Here is a 12,920-nt window from a genome sequence, read left to right as displayed (position 1 = left end):
TGAAAGTGGATTGGACAGAGCAGCCAATCAGCAGTAGGGGCCGTATCCACTCATGATGGGGAAGGAGAGAGAGTGAGCAAGAGGGAGATTTGAAGAAAGACTGTAGAAAGAGAGATGGCTGAGAGACATTACAAAAGAAACCCATGTTAATATTAGAAAAAGCTTTCCAGTGTTGGAAGAGGGATGGCCTGAAAATGGAGGTTGCATTGTTTCTGCTCCATATGTGAGTAACATTGGTTTTGCTATGTTTCACAGAACCAAGATATGTTGTTGTTGTAATGTTAGCTATAATAACAGGACAGTTTTGAGTGCCATTGTTTGTCTGGAGCTGGTGTGCTGCTGCTGACTAACAACGAACTCTTACTTTTATATACTCTTGTGTACTGTATGTTCATTTTTTGTTCTTCCTTGTCGTCCGTTCATCATCTTCGCTTTATTTTTCACAAAGCATTAATTTGCTTCGCTTCATTTATGATAAAGAGACATCCACTCTTGCAAATCGGAGCAATAAAGGAACACTAAAAAATGCTGGGTTTAAAATGACCTAAGTTGGGTTGAAAATGGACAAACCCAGCAACTGGGTTGCTTTAACCCAGCGGTTGGGTTAAATCTTTGTAATTTTATTTAACTCAACTATTGTTTAAAAATTACTGAATTGCTTGTTTAAAATGAAATTAACATGTATTAATATGTTTAATAAATGAACATTTATTAATAAGTTTAATGAATAATAATTAAACAATAAACATTTATTAAATTGCTTATTAATAAATGTTCACCTTTTGATTATTGAACCTATTTTGGGTTCATTTTAAGCCAGCCATAAAGTCATTTTTAAACAGTAGCTGGGTTAAATAAAACTGCCCAGCATGTTGGGCAAACATTTAACCCAACCGCTGGGTTAAAACAATCCAATCGCTGAGTTTGTCCATTTTCAACCCAACTTGGGTTGTTTTTAACCCAGGGAAGGGAAGGGGAGTGTTTGTTTGGGTTAATTTCAAATATTAACAGTGTTTTTCAGAAATTCGCTTACAGCACCTTTAAGACGAGAGTCCTTGATCATAATGTGTATACTTGTGTATGGCAAGTGAAGAGAGGACAGTCAATGTGCCTTGCAGCAAATTGCAAGCGTGTGATTCATGCTTGACTTGAACGGAGGACATTTATAACTCCCTTAACACTCAAAGAGAGAGCCCGTTCCTGTATATAACGTGGTATGTATTGAGAACCATTTGTGACAATGGATAAGTTTTAATATATGGGAGTATGAATGAGCACTGGAGAGCATGGATTCAGTATGTGGCTCGTTATTGTTTCAGAACTGCATTCAGTAGCTACTGATCAAGGTTAGCTTTCTTCTCCAATTCAATACACAAGCAAACCTCCATTGTATATAAAGAACCCATCGAACAGACACACACCAGGATAGAAATAACGGTTAATGATGATTAATTCTAGTCTAAATGAAAAAAGAATGAGGGGTTAAATGAAGGACAGAGTGGAATTAAAGAGGCAGTAGCAATACAAACTAGATCTTACATATTCTAAGAACAGTGATCGGTAGTAAAGCTTAAACCAGCCTAAGGATGGTTTTAGAAGGTTTTTGAGCACTTTTTAGGTAGTCAAGACTACCAGCTAAGACCAGCCAACCATCTTGGTTGGTTTAAAATGGGTGCTTATCTGTTCAAAACACATTGCCACAGTCCATTTTATCACCTGTCAGAAAAAAATGGTCTTATCTCTTAGAAAAGTCTTCATCCATTTCCATATGAGCAATAGAAATACAGATGCTTGCGTTATCAAGCAGCACTAATGACAAACCAACCAAAGTGAAGTAGGACAAGAATAATTTATATGAAAAAAAAAAAAACAGGCTAGTCATCTATATTGCTGACAATGACCCTCTTATTTTTTAATTCCAAAGACCAATTGGAAATCCATGAAACGCATTAAAGATGAATAAATCACACTGTGTATTAGTCTACTGTATACCAGAATGGCTTTCTCTAGGTCTGAAATGCACCACTAGCCTGTCATTATCCATGATTGCACTCGCCCTGACATTTGGGTGTTGCATTAGCTTTGTGCAGGGATGCACAGACCAGTGTAACATTTTCCAATCTCTGCAGGCGAATGCAAAATGTACCAACAGTCGAAATGAATTATAGATTTCTATTTAGATCAGCCATGAGCTTGCAATTGTTCATACAGTTTTATAGTTTCTCCCTGGGTGTTACCAATGGCATGATCTGATTTGGGATGCTTTTATATGACATTATATTCAAGTTAATATTTAAAGAATGAAGATAACGTTTAGTTCAAGCTCTTTGCTGACTCTCCCAGAATACATCAACCAATTCCTCCCATTCAGCCTGGGTTTATGGCTTTCCTATGAAAATGAGCCAGCGTGAAGAGCTCTGGGGAAAAATAAATCAGACCTGAGGATAAAAGACACAGTCCCACTGAGACAGACAGTGCTAAAATTAACTACTACAGAACAGAATAAAACAAAATAGGTTCCAAAAGGGTTTTTTCATAGCTATACCATGGAAGAACCATTTTTGGTTGCACAAAGAACCTTACAGTGAAGAATTCTTAAAAGAATAATTTTTTCTTAGCATGAAGAGAATTTTAAAACCCTTTTGGGTAATGAAAAAAAAAAAAAAACCAATGAATGTTAAAGATTCTTCATGGAACCATCAATAGCAACAAAGAACCTTTATTTTTAACCTTTATTTCACAGTAAGGTTACAAAACACACTGATATCTGTGAGGTAAGAAATTAAATTTGAGATATGAATTTTTTTTTTTTTAACATTTTCAAATTGCCAAACAAACAACACAGTTTGGATTTTTGAGATCACACACATATTTCTGAGCAATATGTTCTGTTGTAATAAAATAGATAAAGTTAGGGATGCCCAACATATCAGTACCAAATCGATTATCGCATTTATTGGTATCGGTTGATATTGGATATTTATTTGTGACTACTCATTTCCCCTATATTTACAGTTAGATTACCTTTGCTGGTAACGCTTTACAATAAGGTCGCATTTGTTAACATTAGTTAATGCATTAACTGACATGAACTAACAATGAGCAATACATTTGTTACAGTATTTATTCATCTTTATTAACATTTGATTTTAATAATGTATTACAAAATGCTGAAATTGACATTGACTAAGATTAATAAATGCTGTAGAAGTATTGTTCATTCTTAGTTAATGTAGTAATTAATTACCCCAAGCTTTACTCACCCTCAAGCCATCCGAAGTATATATGACTCTCTTCTTTCTGATGAACACAATCAGAGATATATTAATAAATATCCTGCCGCATCTGAGCTTTATAATGGCAGTGAACGGGACCAACGAGTATGAAGCTGAAGAAATGTAAAAGCAAAATGTACTCCACATGGCTCCGGGGGGTTTCGTGAGTTGAATATGGAAGGTGGTCTGGTGGAAGCTAGATATTTTACTTCATAACTTGCATCATAAACAATCCATCATAAACATACTCCACACGGCTCTGAGGGGGTTAATAAAGGCTTTCTAAAGGGAAGCGATGCGTTTTTGTGAGAAAAATATCCATATTTAACAAGTTATGAAGTAAAATATCTAGCTTCCACCAGACCACCTTCCATATTCAACTCACGAAAAAAGTGTCAAACTCTCGCAGTTCAAAACGCTTACGCTACGTCCTACGCCTTTCCTATTCTATTTGAATATGAAAGGCGATCTGGCGGAAGCTAAATATTTTACTTCCTAACTTGTTAAATATGGATATTTTTCTCACAAAAACGCATCGCTTCCCTTCAGAAAGCCTTTATTAACCCCCTCAGAGCCGTGTGGAGTATGTTTATGATGGATGGATGCACTTTCTTCAGCTCATACTTGTTGGTTGGGGTAATTTTCATTTTAAAGTGAACTAATCCTTTAACTAATCTTAACTAATGAAACCGTATTGAAAAGTGTTACCCCTTTGCCATCATCTGAAAAGTGATTAATGACATCAATAATGTGAACATTTACTATAACAACACCATATAAATAAACACCCAAAAATAAAATGTTTAAAAATAAAATAATTTTAATAACAAATGTAGTCTGCAGCAAACCTCAAAATGAATTTATTTTTAATTTAGACAAAATAGTATAGAATTTTAGGCTGTTTATTCTTTATTAGCCATTAAATGAATAATATTTACAATTATAATTGGCTTTCTTCCTCAAAAAGCTCTCCTGTACATTCATTGAATGGGTGTGTTGAGTAATGACTCAGCAGGCTGAAATTCTATACCAGCAGGACAGCATCCGAGTCAATGTGTGTGTGTGTGTGTGTGTGTGTGGGTGGATGGATGCTCTGTCCTTGGACTCTGTGACGTCGGTTGGGGTTTAGCGGAGCATCTTCTGTCTGTTATACAAGGACAATATTGGATAGTCACCTTCTCAGGGGCATTATATGATACTATGCGCATAGACTACACTGCAGTGTGGACGAGATGCTCTGACAACACCAATACCCTTAAAAAAAGCTCTCTATATATTAATATAGAACTCCTCAAGAAGAAATAAATTATTCAGTTTCTGTTTGCAGTCCAACTCAGCGGATATTAATAGTGAACCATGGATCAATAATAAGAGGGAAAATAACACCAAGGTCACTGATGCAATCAAGCATCAATACAAAACATGAAACTTAAGGTAAGTTTAGTCTTCATATCAGAAAATCAAATCAGATCCACCAGGATTAGGAAAACCACAGTCTGTCTCTTTAAGGTAAATGGCCGTAAAATTCCAGAGAGACTGAGCATAAAAGTGGGTCATGAAATGAGTGCCCTGAGGGAGCCTGGGAATATAGAGGGTTAAATCTGCAGCGATGAGTGGTTATACAGTTTTTTTTTTTTACTGACCAATAGGACAGCTGGGTGATATTGCCTTCTGACAATATTTATTATTTATCTAAATATGTTTTTGCTCTGATTTTTAGGATGACTTCTTGGTAACACTGTACAATAAGATCTAATTTGTTAACATTAATTAATATAATAACTAGTTAATCTGTTAATGTTAGCTAATAAAAATACAATTGTTCATGTTCACAGTGCCTTAACTGACTCACAACTTTTGATTTTAAAAATGTATTAGTAAATGTAAAAATTAACATTAAGATTAATGAATGCTGTATAATTATTATTTATCATTAGTTCATGTTAACTAACGTAGTTAGCTAATGTTAATAAATGAAACCATCATTCTGAACTGACAGCCAGTAAGATTCAATAGTAAAATACAGTAAAATAAATGAAAAAAGGTGTATTTTCTACATATTGTGTAGTTGTGCTTGGAGTCAGTTGTTTTATTTGTGATATGAAACATGCCAAATTGTGCAGACATAATTTTTGACCAGGCTGTCGTACAAAGAAATTATGAACAGATGCAAAAACAAGAGAGAACCAATGAAATATTCATAACTGATTATGATTATGTATAGTAAAATAAAACCTGTAGCTGTAGTTTAATCCTTTAACCCCTCAAATTTTTGTCAGATAAATACCTTGAACAGGTTTAGTGTTTTGTTCTTCCCTCATATTTAAAATTTTTTAAAATTTAAAGCATTTTCCTTATATTATGATGGTTTAATCGAACCAAATCAATTTGAAAAATATTAACAGATAGCAGTTTTCATGAAAAACGAAAACATGAAAATACATGAAAAATGCCTTCCGTGAACATATTTGAGTGATTAGACAGAATGATTATTCTAAATATTAAATTAAAGGGTTAGTTCACCTGATAATTCGGTCATTAATTACTCACCCTCATGTCGTTCCACACCCATAAGACCTTCGTTTATCTTCAGAACACAAATTAAGATATTTTTGATAAAATCCGATGGCTCAGTTCATGAAGCTTCGAAGCTTAACGAATCTTTTGTTTTGAATCAGTGGTTCGGAGCGCATATCAAACTGCCAGAGTCACGTGAACTATTGAAGTTTCAAAACACTTATGACGTAACGAAGCCTCATTTACTGAAATAATGTGATTTTGGCGTTCTGAACCACTGATTCGAAACAAATGATTCGTAAAGTTTCGAAGCTTCATGAAGCAGTGTTTTGAAATCACCTATCACTAGATATTGTGGAATAAAGTCGCTATTTTGTTATTTTTGGTACACAAAAAGTATTCTTGTCGCTTTATAATATTACGTTTGAACCACTGTAGTCACATGAACTGTTTTAAATATGTTTTTAGTAGCTTTCTGGGCATTGAAAAAAGGGAGTGTTATTGCTGTCAATGGAGGCCTCACTGAGCCATCGGATTTAATTAAAAATATCTTAATTTGTGTTCCAAAGATGAACGAAGGTCTTACGAGTGTAGAACGACATGAGGGTAAGTAATTAATGACATAATTTTCATTTTTGGGTGAACTAACCCTTTAAATTGTTAATAATCATGCATTCATTCAATAAAGTACATTAACATTATTGCAACATCACAATGCTGCTTTTGAATATCATCAGCAAAATCATTAGGAATATTATGTGAATGTTCAATAAATTCCCTAGACATAACTAGTAGTCAGTCACTCTAAACCAGGCAGCGACTGCACATCCAAACATCCTCGCTTTGATTACAGCTGTAAGATATAGCTTAATTTAACCAAACATCTACTTTTATCGCAAACTACAGCTTGTGCTTAATTAAGACATCTACATTAAGGTTAAATATATGAAGAGTGAAGAGCTCCAGTTCCAGTTGGTGTACTCTGGAGAGAGGTTCAGTGTTTAAGTGAAGGAGCATGAGACAGAAACAGTGGGTCGTTTGTGTATATTGTAAGCTCGTTCGTACAAATTGTGAGCGCTTATATGAGGGCATCTGCACTGTCCTTTACCTTTTTGTGATGTGATGCAGAGATCAGCCTGACATGACCCGAGAGAACATGTATCTGCAAAGCCCGATTCACTTTTAATGTCAGCATTAAAACAAGTTGCGATAGTCTTTTCTTCCCTATTGTGATGTATATTCAAGTGAAACGGCTTCTCGAACAAGAATAAATGTAGGGCGGGGCTTGATTTTGCCTATTGGGAATTGATTGGATCGTTGTGGTTTGCTATTGGTCGATCTCACGCGAGTGACAGGTTGTCCCGCCCTTGTGCTGTTGCAGGAGGAGGGGAAGTTATTTTGATTAAAGATTACGAGGGCACATGAATTAAAAAGAAATAATGATAAAATATTTAGAATAAATACCGCAGTATTCCATAGAATAGTCGATTTTGATTTCATGTTGTCTTTAATTCCAAGTGGAATCTGAACTGAAATGTTTAATGCACATAAATGGAATTTACCGTTTGACTGATTTATAATTGTCTTGCGTTAGTGTCACTTTTAAATCCAGGTGATATGATAAATCAATCAAACCCAAACACATTATCCAGCACCTTACTGAGAAAGTCAGTGCTGGAGCGATCCAGCCTGCAGTGACAAATAGCTGACAGACTGCGGTACATTTTATTACCCAATATGAGGAGGAAAAGAAATAAATGGAGTTCATTAACTCAGACCCGGCCTGAAGTCTGTACAGTACAGTATGATTTAATCCAGCATAGTTCTGCTGCACTGCAAAAATTCATCTCTTGAAAAGGCTACAGATCAGCAAGGAAGCAAAATCAATACATTGAATGTATAAAATGCAAGAAGCTGTGATTTTTTTTTTTTTCTGATGATGTTATAAATGCATAATGATTAGGATTTTGTTGAGCATATTGCAGAAGCCTTTGTTGTTTGACATTCATTTTGTCCTTCTCAGTATTTTTCCCCTTCACTCGCTGCAGTATAACCCTATTTGTACAGTAAAATGGTTTTAACCTGGAGGCTGAACATGGGCCGAAGTGAAGTGAGGCCAATGGGGGTCGTTCTGATGTCACATGACTAGATGAAGTGTCCTCTGGAGACAGCTGAGAACGACACGACCTAGAGTATACCTCTGAAAGGGCGTGCGCTTGCTGTTATTTTTAGGAATAGTAATAGTAAAGTAACACAAAGAAACAAAAAGCATATAAATTAATTAAACTTATTCAGTGTGAAAACTGGAAAGTGAGTAAATAATACATTGGAATATAATAGTCTATTAAATATGAAAATCTTCATTTAAATGTATTTTATCTTCATGAATCAACATAAATGCGAAATAAACATACAGGTACAACGCACAACCTGCTGACAGCCCTGTCAATTGCAGTGTTGTTTTAGAATTATTTATATATATATATATATATATATATATATATTATAGTATATATATTATAGTATTTAGTAATTTTTTATTTTTATTGTTATATTTTCAATTTTCGATTTAGTTGTAGTAATTTTGACATGTGCCCTTGTCATGTGTCATTTTTTAATATTTCTATTTAGCTTTAATTTATTTTTATTAGCACTTCAACCTAAACTTATTTTATTTCAGTTTTTTAAAGGTGCAATATGTAATATTTTCTGTCCGCTAGAGGCCTAATCAAAACAAAGGCGTAGCTTGATGACGCCAAGTTTGAGCGCGGAATCTTGGGACATGTGGTCTTCACCTCACAGCCGGTGGAAATAATCGGGATAGGACTCGGGAAGAAATCATGTTCATGGATGCGATTATTAACATTACTGTAGTATGAAGCAGAGCAGGAGCGAGTGTTGTGGGAGCTGAACGAGGTCGCTGGAGCGATTGCGCAACACACGCCGTGAGCAGCGGAACTTTTATTATGCCACGGTCGCCGGCGCTGCTTCCGCTTTTCCGGTCATGAGTATGAGGTAACACGGCTCTGTTTATCATATTAGATACATTTGAGTGTGTTGAAAATGATGTTATAACGTGTGCGTTCGCTCGGTGGCTGCTGTGAGACAGTTGTTACACACTGCAGTGAGCTAGATCGATTTAAGAATATCATATTAAATGCTGGATGGCTTGTGTTGATAAATGGCACGCAATTAATTTTAAAACATATTGTATCATGGAGAAAATTCTTTATTACTGTTACTTTATTACTGCATCTGATTATGCTATGTTAGCTACTTCACAAAATAGTGTTTTTCTCTGAGGCATGGTAAAAACATGGTACTCGCAAAAAAAATCCAAGAAAATTAGATTTCAACAATAAGACTAAACTTGTTGAGCTAGATAACAATAATTTGTTTTCTGTCTATAAACATAACCAAACAGTTGTTCCCTTGTCTGTTTAAACATGTAATATATTAAAGCGTCTTTGGCGTTTCCATGGTTTCTACAAAATAAAATGGAAAGCGAGGGTAACGCGGGTATGACGCAATTGACAGGAGACTCCTCACACGTCCTGGAGCCTTGGTTAAAATTGCAGTTTTCTCACGATTTACAGATAGTTGGAAACATTTGGGATATTGTAAGTACTCAACTGAACAAAATATATAACACTGGCCTAGTGGTTTTTGGATATTTTACTGCAAAAATCTTACATAGTGCACCTTTAAGTTTAACTTTTTTATCTAATGCTTATATTTTAGTTATTTCAGTTTTATTTCAGTTAACAAAAATGATTTTTTTTATAGATTTGGTTTTAGTTAACAATAACAACACTGGTCACTGGAGTGAATATTTTTGAGTAGCTAAATATTGTGTGGAGAAAAAAAAGTGTTATTTTAAAATGATTATCAATTTAAATTCAATTATTTGCTACATTGTATTTGATATTAAACTGTACTTAAATTCTCTCTAGATATTGGCTTTGGCAGCAGCTATTGACAAACCCATGTCGGTCGACTTTTAAAACGGTATCTATTGTATCATAGCTATTCTAGACAGGATTTTCTTAGCACAAAGCATCATGTTTAGGTGAAAACTACAAAGAGAGAAAGAAATAAGCATTGAAGTGAGACATTAATAAAGTTCTTCTGAGGTTTTGAATTACATAAGCTACTCTGAGTTCTGCTGTTTCTACAAAAAGAAACATCCTGCACTTGGTTTTTTGATTGGTTTTCCTTGTATCTGAGGCTTGGCATGACCTTTTGTAAGGGAAGTCATACTTTATTTATTTGTATTTGATGAAAAAACATACTCCTTTCCAACAGGTCAGAAATTTGACAAATATGTTTTCATATAAGTCAAATAAGTTTGCTCTCAGTTTGATTAGCTTTAGCCCTCATTCACATAAATAGTTGGAATCATTGCTAAATCTCCTGTCAGCTAAACTGCCTGCTAATCTCTTCACATTTATTAAAACATGCCCTGTTTAAACACCCATAATCCATCTGGATTCGTCCAAGACTGTTTTCATTCCACAGAGGAGCTTAACTCTGTATCACTGCACCGGCACAAATGTCAAAACCACAAAATCACCCTGAGCGCCTTTATTCTGACACTACAACCAGATGGCTAGCATTGCAATCATGCTAATATTGGCCCCAACACACAAACATGGTTGCCTCCGCCCAATCGCTGCATGATGGGATTACTTACATCAGAGTGAATAAGAGAGATCAGCCACAGAACAGAAAGAGTGGCTACACAGAAAGAGACATAGATTCGATTCTCAATGATTTGCTATGTTCATTTAACATTGTCTGTAAGCAGCACAATCTTGGCATCTGAACAGAGGGAGATTCTGAAGATAGACAGATTCAATTTGCTGCCATAGCGAACGCTGTCTCTGTACATCTTTGTGGTCTCATCTGATAGCGCCCCAGCTTCCCAGTCTGCGACAAATGCACTTTAGAGCGAATGCACACTAAATATACACACTGAATGTGTTCCCTTTTTGTAAATACAGAACAGTATGGCTTTCATTCTCATGTGAAGCATTAGCATAACACATAATTAGCATAAGATAAAAAAGTATAAAGACACAATAGGATTAAAAATAAATAAATAAAAATCAATTGTGAATTTATCTTCTACAATGTGACTTTATAACTGACAATTGCCACTTTTTTTCTCATAATTCCCGGTTTATATCTCACATTTGGCATTTTGTCCTCATAATTATGACTTGATCTCTCACAGCTGGTGTTTTTTCCTTCATAATTCTCATAATTTTATACAGTATCTCACAGTTGCTGCTCCCCCCCCCCCCCCCCCCCGACTTTGTCTCACAAATTTGGCATTTTATTTCTTGAAATTGTAACTTTAAATCTCACAATAGCCATTTTTTCTCAAATTTTACTTTATATCTCACAATCTTAATCAGATTTTACCTCTCACAATTGACTTTATTTCTTGTAATTGTGAATTTATAACTCACAGTGTGACATTAGATCTCACAATTGCTGTTTCTTCTTGTATTAGGGATGTTATATTTCAAAATTGCTGCTTTTGTATCTCACAATTTCTGCATTTTTCTCATAGTTGCGACTTTATATCTCAGAATCTGACCTTGTGAGCCTACTGGGTGGGGCCCAGCCAGTCCATGTTACATGCCTGATTAAAACATTTTTTACCTGCATGACCAGATGAGCTGGATTTCACAAATATTTCAGCAGTCAGAGTGTTCTTTATTGAGAGACGTTTCTGTGAATTTTGATGTGATGGATGCCAAAAAGCTCTGCTGAAAGAAAAGGAGACTGAAAGCAAGTAAAAGGAGGAGAGTGAGATAATCCATTTTAGTAGAGGACCAGCGGGCACAGTCAGGCTCAGGTGTGACAGGGACAGAATGGGCACATACAGACACACATGACAGACGATGAAGAGAGATAGCTTCATTTTTTGATTGTATAAGATATTTATATACTCCTACACACCAGTAGCCATTAACATCATTCATTAGCCAGCAAACAAGCTGCTTCCTGTCAAATACAATGCATTGTTGTTTTTTTTTGTATGGCGCAGGCACGACCGCAGACAAATGCTGCTCTTAATTGCTTCATGATTGTATGTCCTTTGATGAATCTAAAGCTGTTCTAAACTGTCAAAGAACTACTAAATTAAAGCAGCAGCTATTAAATCTAAAAATAGGTAAACTATTATTCAAAAGTTTGGGGTCAGTAAGATTTTCTTTTAAAGAAATTAATACTTATATTCAGCAAGGATGCAAAAAATTGACAGTAAAGACATTTATAATGTTACAAAAGATTTCTGGTTTAAATCAATGCTGTTCTTTTCATCAAAGAATTCCGAAACAATCCTGTATCATGGTTTCCACAAAAATATAGGCAGCACAACTGTTTTCAACATTGATAATAATAAGAAATCTTTCTTGATCAAATCAGCATATTAGAACGATTTCTGAAGGATCATGTGACACTGAAGACAGTAATGATGCTGAAAATTCAGCTTTGATTCAAAGGAATAAAATACATTTTAAATATATTAAAATAGAAAACAGTTAGTTTAAAGGTACACTATGTAACTTTTTTTTTTGTTCAAAATTTACAAAATGTATAGAACGAGCGAGTACATCATGGATCCATCTACCAAATTGTGCTTTTGTCTTATCCTGAATCACTATGGTATACACATATAATAAGTGTTTATTTTCAGAAATTCAGACTATTTTAGATCGAGCTGGACGACAACCGCTGCAGATTAGCCCAGTACCCGCGTGACTCGGCATAAGAGAAGTAGCTCCGGCTACAGTGTTCTTCCTCAAGATGCATGCAGTTTTGTTTATTAACCGCTAGAGCGGCAAAAGTAACATAGTTCCTTTAAACTGTAATAATATTTCACAATATAACCTTTTTTACTGTATTTTTGATCAAATAAAAGCAGCCTTGGTGAGCATAAGAGACATCTTTCAAAAAAAAAGTTGATCCCAACCCCAAACTTTTGGATGGTAGTGTAGATGCTACTTACATTAGTTTATTTTGGGTAAAAAGGTATAAATAGTGATAAGGCTTGACGTTAACACCCGTCAACCCACCAAATCCGGGTGGATTTCAGCAGTTACTCCTACTAGCCAC

At 35.1% G+C, this 12,920-nt stretch overlaps 1 protein-coding gene across 2 annotated transcripts in view; it reads left to right on the top strand.

Annotated features, from left to right (window-relative positions):
• LOC127525196 (syntaxin-binding protein 1) overlaps positions 1-12,920 on the top strand; it is a 38,921-nt gene that overhangs the window by 3,369 nt on the left and 22,632 nt on the right. The gene's annotated exons all lie outside the window — the stretch shown is intronic.

Source organism: Ctenopharyngodon idella, chromosome 13 (assembly GCF_019924925.1).
Source record: "Ctenopharyngodon idella isolate HZGC_01 chromosome 13, HZGC01, whole genome shotgun sequence".
In the NCBI taxonomy this organism is placed as follows: domain Eukaryota; kingdom Metazoa; phylum Chordata; class Actinopteri; order Cypriniformes; family Xenocyprididae; genus Ctenopharyngodon; species Ctenopharyngodon idella.
Note: the sequence above shows the minus strand (reverse complement) of the source record. Positions and strands in the feature narration are given on the sequence as shown.